The sequence below is a fragment of the Dermacentor andersoni genome, chromosome 3 (assembly GCF_023375885.2).
Source record: "Dermacentor andersoni chromosome 3, qqDerAnde1_hic_scaffold, whole genome shotgun sequence".
Lineage (NCBI taxonomy): Eukaryota > Metazoa > Arthropoda > Arachnida > Ixodida > Ixodidae > Dermacentor > Dermacentor andersoni.
The window spans coordinates 187,860,458-187,870,463 of NC_092816.1; the positions used below are offsets into that span (position 1 = coordinate 187,860,458).

General features: G+C 45.5%; 1 long non-coding RNA gene across 1 annotated transcript; it reads right to left on the minus strand.

Moving 5' to 3' along the window:
- Positions 1 to 6,250: 6,250 nt before the first annotated feature.
- LOC140216502 (uncharacterized) lies at positions 6,251 to 7,343 on the minus strand. The gene is made up of 2 exons (XR_011893183.1): positions 6,692 to 7,343; positions 6,251 to 6,378 (listed from the first exon to the last, which is right to left on the minus strand). It is a non-coding gene; the product is annotated as an uncharacterized lncRNA (long non-coding RNA).
- Between the last annotated feature and the right edge of the window lie 2,663 nt (positions 7,344 to 10,006).

Below are 10,006 nucleotides of genomic sequence, written 5' to 3' on the forward strand. Positions count from 1 at the left end.
TGCCTAGATTGGCTGGCTGGCTGCCTTGTGCTCAGGTAATGGGGTTAAATCGATGAAAATGATAAAAACTCAGAAGAGCAAAACAAACCGAAGGTCAGCGACAGTCGAATCAGTGTGCGTACATTCGCAAGCCCTACTATGCAAACAATATGCCACTACAGCTTTCTAAGAGGCAGGGGAAGAACGTTTCCTTGTTACAATGTAATAAACGAAGAACTAAGTAAAGAAATAATAATCAGAGGGGTGATGACATGACGTCACACTTAAGCGCTAGGTCCGAAAAAATGAAGATGGTCAGCCCTTAACACTCCGGTAAAGAAAAAGAAAACACACCAGCGAAGCTCTCAATTGCGAAAGTTGTATACGACTATCGCACACGTGGAGCCGAACTGGTTCTCCACGAAGCCTCTGCGGAACCTGGCCGCCGCACCCGGGAACTGTTCCAACGACGTTGTGAGCGGCTTGCCGTTGACGAACCTCGCGCTGGCGATTGGCTTCGGCGGCACGTTGTTCGTCGTCCCTGGCACTGGCCTGCCGCCGCCGACCTATTGTCGCCGCCGCTCTGGTGCGCACCACATTTGGTCCACGTCGTCGCCGTCGCTTACGGATCGTAGAGAAAGACATTCATTGAAAGCGGACACTCCCATAGAGCCCAACGGCCGAATTGACTGTAGCGCACCAAGCGGAAGGGATGAACTTCTGCCGATTTCGGTTTTGGGCGGGCGCATTTTGAACGCTTGCTGACAGGCGCAACGCCGGCTGCGCTACTCGCTTTTTTCTTGCTTTTGCTGCTTAATTGCGCGCAGTTTGAACTGTTAGCTCAATCGCGCGCAGTGTTAACTAAATAAACGATTTCGTTAAAATGATCGTGAACGTTCTTTTCAAGCCTCCTTTGAATCTGTGCCAAGTGCAATTTCATAAAGTAGATGCAAGACGCCTTGGAATTGAGGAAATGTCTATTTCCCTCTATATAAATGCTCGTTCTGGGTTTTTTGTGCGTTCATCCAACATTGTCGCACGAGGTAAGCAGCAGTAGTTCCCGTACGAAGCTCCACCGGACGGCATCAGCTGAAAAAAAGTAAATTACAAGCATGCGTCATTTTCGAATTTAGCCCTAATAGGAATGCTGCGTGTAAAAGTGGTGAATAGGCGGCTTTACAAACAAAAGCAATTCGCTTTTACATACATGACAATAGTACGCTACATAGGGAGGTGGCCACAACACAGGCTCTCAGCCAGACCACACTAGACGCCTGCAGAATGCCTTCTACTCGCACTCAAGAGAAATTATTCGTGGGTGAAAAGCCTGTTTTCAGTTGTTCAGAAGACAGCATTTCCGAGTTCTTGGTTTTTGAGCTCCTCGGCGTTATCTTTTGCGCGTGCTGCCGGCGCAAGCAACACGCCATTGTTACCACTCTTGGCAATAGCTCGTCGCGTCTTCGAGAAGCATGAGTACCGAAAGAAGGTATATGTTGCTGGGCCATAGAAAGCGTAACAAGCTTGTCTAAGATTTAGTACACGCCAAGCTAAGTCACCACAACCGGCTTGCTGCATCACAACCCCAGGCGCGGCGAGTGTGCCTCAACAGTATCCCAAAAAGTAACAAAATTTATTACAATAATTTTGGGGTCAGAGAACGCGTCACGAACTTGTCCTAGTAGCAGTTAATACACGCGAAACTAACTGCGTCACAACGCCAGGCGTGGCCACTGTGCGTGAAAAGTACCCCAAAAAGTAACGAAATTAGTAACAACAATGTTGTGGGTCATAGAAAGCTCAAGAACTCAAGGTAAGATTCAGCATGCGCGAAAGCGAAACTGCGTCACACGGCCGAGTTGCTTTTTCCTAACTGCGTCACAAATGCCGGTGCGGCAAGCGCGCCCAAGACCACCGAAATAAGTTATAACAATGTTGGGCCTCGTAGAAAGCGTAGCAAACATCTCCCAGTACGAGTCATTGAGTCAAATCAACCACGCCAGGACGGCCGTGTTGTTTTTCGCTAACTGCATCAAGTCTCGGTTCCGTGCCGCAAAAGCCAAAATTGCTTGAAATGCGTCACAGACTGTCAAACAAAATCAGTCCAATAATGCAATGTAGTCCAATAATGCAGCGGTGCCATGTCGAAGTACAGAACGAAGGCAAGGAAACGCCGCCAACTCAATAAACGCGCTACATCCAAAAAGACACGGGCCGCTGAACAGCGAACTTCACATGTGAAGCCTACCGCGCTGGCTTAGGTGGCATGACTGGAACGTGACGCATGCATCTGTGGAGCCTGCCATGCCCTTAGCTCGTTGCTAGGCAACGCAAGAAAAATAAGTCGGAAAGTATAAGTTTATTTATACGCAAAATTTTCAGTTTTAGTGGGAAAGAATAAATAAAAATAAAACGTTGTCTGTAAGTTCATTCGACGTTCTTTTTTTCCGATGCTGGCGTCAACAAACGGATGGAGTTGACACTATGCGTGACGTGTATCCTGTTGCCAGTTTTCGCTGTGTGTCCCCTCTTGTTGAATTTCTTTCTCTATGGGCTCTATTCTGGGGTTCTATTCTGAACATACCGCCATTTTTTTCCATGCGTGAGGTAGACGGGACGCGTAGAAAATGGCGCTGATGGCCCCGTTTTGCTTTCGTGGCGTGACGCAAACTTGACGTTTTACCTAAGAAACTGAAATGAAGGCACCGAGCCTAACGTTCTTCGTACAGCAAAACAGTCTTCCTCCTGAATAAAAAATAAAGCAGCTAGCTCTAAGCCTACGATTGCTCCGTCAAAAACGTTTCTCGCTACCGTCGTCTGCTGTGTACAAGTGGTCGTATGCTTGATTAGCTAGGATGCGCGTACCCGGGAAACGGAATGAGTCATTGCACGTTGGCGCCTCCCAACGCGCTTGCTTTCTACCTTGAGACAACATACACGACCTGCCAGTGGTGATGAGCCCACGTTCTAGGCCACGTTGTCGTCATCTCTGGAAGCACAAGTGACACAGCCCGACTCGGCTGGCAGCGAAACGGCCGAATATCACCGATAGCGTTGCGCGCGCCAGAGGAATCCGCTTTCGCGACGCAAGCGCCGGCGCTGCCATCTATGATTCAGTTCGCTGGTTACTCATACCGCGTGAGGAAATTTCAAGGCGCCGCCTTACGTACTACATTCCTTTTGATAAAGAAAAGAAAACGCCGTTGTCATAATTTATGATTGTGTGGAAAGAGATTAATCTTGATTATAATACAAACGCAGCAGTGAAATGTGCACAACGTTGCAGAAAGTCTGCTATGTTCAACCAATATCATTTCATATAAACGCGTTTATTTAAGAATGATGGCCCAAAACACAAATTTAAGTTTTTTCAACCAGACTATTAACTGGTTAAAATCCCTGCCTTCCTTATATCTCCTCTTTCTGTCTCTAAGTTTTCTTCGGCTAAAAATATAGATACGCTGATCACACTCCCTGTGGGAATCGCTTTAGTCGAAGCTTTTAGCCGTGTGCTAGGAACATTGTTGCTGTTTGGAGACCACTTGCAAATGGAGAACACATAACCATCCTTGCAGATTTTTACCGTGAACCGCATGGCTCCACAGATTTGTGTCTTATCAAGTCCGTTCCACGCAGTTTGACCTAAGAATGACGAAGATGGAACGACAACTGCGTCACGGCGACGGAATGACGATGCTGGAATGCTTACGGTGGCATGACGACACTGCAATGACGTTGATTGTATGACAACGATGACGTGATTACAATAGCACGACCAAGCTGGAGAAGCTACGGTGCAGACTACACCACAATGATGATGAGAGGGTAACTACGAAAGTCAGACGACAATGGAAGGACAACACCGGGAGCATTACGACAGAATGAGCAGAATGGAACGACTGCACCGGCATGAAGACAACGGTTTCACGACGACGCCTGCGTGATCTCGATAAGATAACGCAGTGAAGACGACGGAGGAGCGATGACATGACAGTGAAAGAATTATGATAATGGCAAAAGGCCGGCATATCACAAGCCCTCTGCAAATCGATGTTATGTGAAACAGTGCGCGGGGAGCCTACCAATTTAACGAAATGGCCATGAAAGCACCAAGACGTAGGCGGATGTTTCATGACCAATATGACACACATTTCGCGATATTGATGTCATGACCTTTCAGTTATGTTCGTCATACATTCCTGTCATACTCTGCCAATTTCGGTACATACCAAGTTAACGAATCGACCAAGAGAGCGCGAAGACGTTGGCGTCTAGATACATACATACTGCCAAAGTGGCAAGTGTTCGCCAAGAAATGCACCAATTTAAACGGTGATAACATCGAGCCAGGTGGCGTATTGGCGTTGAAGTTCACGTCTGCACTTACGCGCATTAGCTGCTGTTCCGGGTTGCCTTAGTTGAAACTGTGTAGCTCATGCTCGTTTACACGGTTCTTTTTTCCTACATGTCCGGAACCCGCCTATCGTGTAAGACAGCCAAGAGACTTAAATGAGGGAGAAGAAAGTTTGGTTTAAGCAGTAGCACGGATGACCTAAGCTGCTATATGCGCTGCTTGTGGTCATTTTCTTACATCCTGCCGAACTCTTGGATTGGCACATTATCGACAAGGTTACTTTATAAAAGTCAGCTAATCATTTTTACAAATTGTCAAAAATAAATTCTTATGACTATATCGTGAACATGGCCGCCTGCATAGTTATTACCGTTCGCTTAAAGACCTTCGTTGTCTTTAGCTCTTCGGGGCCTTTAGGTTGTAAACATGGTATATATACAAGTTATTGTTGTGTAAACCGAGAAATTGAACTACTCAGTGATTGTTCACCTAATGTTGCGCCAAGTACAACCGAGTCAAACTAATAACACGGTAGTAAACGCCTTGTCATCTTTGTCAGACATGTCTGCTGTGTTCTGTGTAGTATTAGTTTTACTTAATCGCGCTAACGGCCTTACAGAATGAACAACCCGCTGTGGTTGCTCAGTGGCTATGGTGTTTGGCTGCTGAGCACGAGGTCGCGGGATCGGATCCCGGCCACGGCGGCCGCATTTCGATGGGGGCGAAATGCGAAAACACCCGTGTACTTAGATTTACGTGCACGTTAAAGAACTCCAGGTGGTAAAAATTTCTGGAGTCCTCCACTACGGCGTGCCTCATAATCAGAAAGTGGTTTTGGCATGTAAAATCCCATAATTTTATTTTTTTAGAATGAACAATTATGGAGGCCAGGTACTATAAAAATCTGCTCTTACCACTTCCTTGATAGGGTGCTCCTATCAGAACTTATCTGAAAAGAGAATTCGTCTTTCTCGGCAACCACTGCGCCAAATTTAATGAAGTTTGGTGCATTTAAAAGGAAACCATAACATCTAGTGATTCTTGGTTTTTAATTTTTGATTTATGTCATCAATTCTTGATTAAAAATTGGTAATAATCACAAATTTTCAGAAAACGAAACTATCACGCCCACAACTTCGTAACTCAGCATTGAAAATTTTCACAATTATGTGAATTGCATCTAATACTAGATCTCAAGCAGACCAAATTCATATGTTACACATAAATCTCGAAAATATTAGTAATATGGAAATAGAGTTTTTGCAGAGCCTTTGTGCACAACGCAACGAATTGACGTAAGATATAAATTGACATAATGAATTTGAGCGCTGTTAATCATCTAATGGATGCCGTTTACAGAACCGCGGGATCAGCTCTTGATGCAGAGCTATTCATTTGTAAACTTCGTGCTTCTATTTTTTTCGAACTTTCATATTTTGGAAAACTTTTGCAACAAAAGTGAGGCCCAAGATCGAAATTGCGCTTCCAGCAGACACTATAATTTACCTTTCTCAAATGCAACAAATTTGATTAAAATCGGTCCAGGCGTTATCTCCAAAAAGCGTTTCTGCGTTTTACATGTATTTCAATAGGCCGCGTCGGCGTTTGGCCCCAGCTAAAGCTTCCTCTTAAGCACATTAGGTTAACAAATGAGCTTCTGAAGCGTACAGTCGTTCTTGATATCCTGTGGGCATCTTTTTTTCCCTTTCGTACAAAACCTTCGATGGTCTTGTTCTGAACTTGTCCTACTCACATTATTTTTGCCTTTGTAGAACGCATCCAGCGCTGCTATTGTAAGAGTCCAGCTGGTTTTGCCTACGGTATTTCAAACAATGAAAAACCGAACAAACGAAACGTGCTCTGAACTGCAGGAAGTGCAAAGGCCGAAAGCGGAAAGAGGAAATACACAGTGCCCGTTGATGAAAGTTGCAAACGACGAGATTTATTCGTTTCTTGTTTTAATAAAAACTGCAGCAACCGGCCGCCAACGATCTCGAACACCCGCGAACATGGGCAGCAGGGCATTGTACAGGCTCCTGTAACGATAGCTGGAACACGGGATTAGCGAAGCACACAGGAGGACAGACATCATCGGCAGCGCTACTGACTCGCAACTCTTAAAAGCCCACACAGTGCGCAGAGGCGCTCAATAAGCATAATTCGACAAACCTCGACGCGCCTGCTGAATTATTTCTGCAGGCGACAGCGAGAACGCTGCAGGTGCTCATCCCGAGCGCCTGCAGGCGTTCTCACTATTCAATAGCGCAATATGATGCTGCATTCTATGCGCGTAAAAGCTCTATTTAGGGAAAGGCTAGTAACCGAGAAAGAAAGGCAGAAAAAAGCCAGGCGTGTGCTTACTTATTTCCGTTGCGATCAACGAGACTGTTTGATGGAAAAGACACTTCTGCATGAGCACTCAGATTCGATAAAGAAGACTCAACAACGTTATTGTTCAAAAGACTAATTCACAGGCGTGAAGCCAAAGTATTTATTGTGTTGGATCGTAGTGCTGCACTAACGCAAGGGTTGGCCTCTGTGGCTTCTCCGTTATGTCCAATAGCATCCTAGCTTTTGTTCAACCAAGTTCTTACCGTACAATTCATGTCATGTTGCCGTTAGAAAAACAAAACTAAAGCAGTTGTTTTTCTATACCTATAAAACCATCGACATGGTCGCAGGGAAGAATATAGAGTAGTGGCAAAGCGTGTGCTGCTGTTCATCAACGAAAAACGAAAGAAGACAGTCCAGCAATTTCTCCATTTCCGAACATATTTACTGCCGCAGCAACAGGCTTTCACAGCGGTTGCACCGAGTCTTTCAACTGCTTATTTGCTATGCACGCAGCGTAGCCGCCATTGGCTAGAATGCTGCCTGCCAGATCGCCCTTCCACTTGCATCCGCCAGTGCCTCGCAGGCCGCACTAATGAAACTCTCCGGGCACGCGGCCTGCGGGTCATGCGTTACGCATAGCCCACACTACTTGAGCAGCACGAGTTGCTTAGCATGAACACTTACTAACGCTTGCATGGCTGAAGAGTATTGAAGAAGCTTTTAAAAGTGCTACGGAAATTGACGCTTGCGTTATGTCACCTCTCTTAAAGAGAAATTCTCACGTAGGAAGTAAGCAGATGCCTTGGTGTGATATTCTGTTAGTGCCCAACTAGCAGACATGTCGATTTCGTCTGCTATAGACATTCTGATTGGCTCGGTTGGCGTATGCGCCAGGAGGAGCCAGGCGCACCCAGCCAATCAGCCCTGCACCATGCACCAGCAGACGAAATGGACATGTCCACTAAGTATACTCGATGAGAATATCCCACCGCTCCTCCCCCCCCCCCCCCCCCCCGAGGTTCATCATGCTCTTGTCTATCGATGGTAGAGAAGCAGGGCTAAAAACACGAACAGAAAGATGAACACAGGGCCAGTACTGAGTGCCAACGATTGCTTTATTGTGCGTGCACAGATAAAACACCTTTATAAAGCGCACCTTTATAAAAACAGGGAGAAATGGGGGAGGGCAACAAAGCGGGATTAACATACCAGCAGAGCATTGGTCAAAGTAAAAAGTAACAAAAAATTAATTTTTAGTAAAGTAGATATCTGCATACGTAATCGTCGGTGAGCACGAGTGAAGGGGAGGTAATAGGTAACGGGCTTTTGGGCATTGTCGTGATGGTTTGAAAGCTTCATGTGCTCAATTGTATTGGTATGGGCGTAGAATGTTAAGTGTCTTGAGGTACCGGTTGTACCCGTAATTGGCGCCATTGGAATATGAACCTGGCAACGTTTAACGCTAGAACGTTATCTAGTGAGGCGAGTCTAGCAGTGCTATTGGAGGAATTAGAGGGCAGTAAATGGGATATAATAGGGCTCAGTGAAGCTAGGAGGCCAAAAGAGGCATATACAGTGCTAAAAAGCGGGCACGTCTTGTGCTACCGGGGCTTAGCAGAGAGACGAGAACTAGGAGTCAGATTCCTGATTAATAAGAACATAGCTGGTAACATACAGGAATTCTATAGCATTAACGAGAGGGTGGCATGTCTTGTTGTGAAACTTAATAAGAGGTACAAAATGAAGGTCATACAGGTCTACGCCCCTACATCTAGTCATGATGACCAGGAAGTCGAAAGCTTCTATGAAGACGTGGAATCGGCGATGGGTAAAGTCAAAACAAAATACAGTATACTGATGGGCGATTTCAATGCCAGGGTAGGCAAGAAGCAGGCCGGAGACAAGTCAGTGGGGGAATATGGCATAGGCTCTAGGAATAGCAGAGGAGAGTTATTAGTAGAGTTTGCAGAACAGAATAATATGCGGATAATGAATACCTTTTTCCGCAAGCGGGTTAGCCGAAAGTGGACATGGAGGAGCCCGAATGGTGAGACTAGAAATGAAATCGACTTTATACTCTGCGTGAACCCTGGCATCATACAAGATGTAGACGTGCTCGGGAAGGTGCGCTGCAGTGACCATAGGATGGTAAGAACTCGAATTAGCCTTGACTTGAGGAGGGAACGGAAGAAACTGGTACATAAGAAACCAATCAATGAGTTAGCGGTAAGAGGGAAACTAGAGGAATTCCGGATCAAGCTACAGAACAGGTATTCGGCTTTAACCCAGGAAGAAGACCATAGTGTTGAAGCAATGAACGACAATCTTATGGGCATCATTAAGGAGTGCGCAATAGAAGTCGGTGGTAACGCCGTTAAACAGGAAACCAGTAGGCTATCGCAGGAGACGAAAGATCTGATCAAGAAACGCCAATGTATGAAAGCCTCTAACCCTACAGCTAGAATAGAACTGGCAGAACTTTCTAAGTTAATCAACAAGCGTTAGACAGCGGACATAAGGAACTATAATATGGATAGAATTGAACAGGCTCTCAGGAACGGAGGAAGCCTAAAAGCAGTAAAGAAGAAACTAGGAATAGGCAAGAATCAGATGTGTGCATTAAGAGACAAAGCCGGCAATATCGTTACTAATATGGATGAGATAGTTCAAGTGGCTGAAGAGTTTTATAGAGATTTATACAGTACCAGTAACACCCACGACGATAAGGTGAGAGAGAATAGTCTAGAGGAACTTGAAATCCGACAAGTAACACCGGAAGAGGTAAAGAACGCCTTGGGAGCTATGCAAAGGGGGAAGGCAGCTGGGGAGGATCAGGTAACAGCAGATTTGTTGAAGGATGGTGGGAACACTGTCCTAGAAAGGTTGGCCGCCCTATATACACAATGCCTCATGACCTCGAACGTACCGGAATCTTGGAAGAACGCAAACATAATCCTAATCCATAAGAAAGGGGACGCCAAAGAGTTGAAAAATTATAGACCGATCAGCTTACTGTCCGTCGCCTACAAAGTATTTACTAAGGTAATCGCAAATAGAATCAGGAATACCTTAGACTTCTGTCAACCAAAGGACCAGGCAGGATTCCGTAAAGGCTACTCAACAATAGACCATATTCACACTATCAATCAGGTGATAGAGAAATGTGCGGAATATAACCAGCGCTTATATATAGTATTCATTGATTACGAAAAAGCATTTGATTCAGTCGAAACCTCAGCAGTCATGGAGGCACTACGGAATCAGGGTGTAGATGAGCCATATGTAAAGATACTGGAAGCTATCTATAGCGGTTCCACAGCCACCGTAATTCTCCACAAAGAA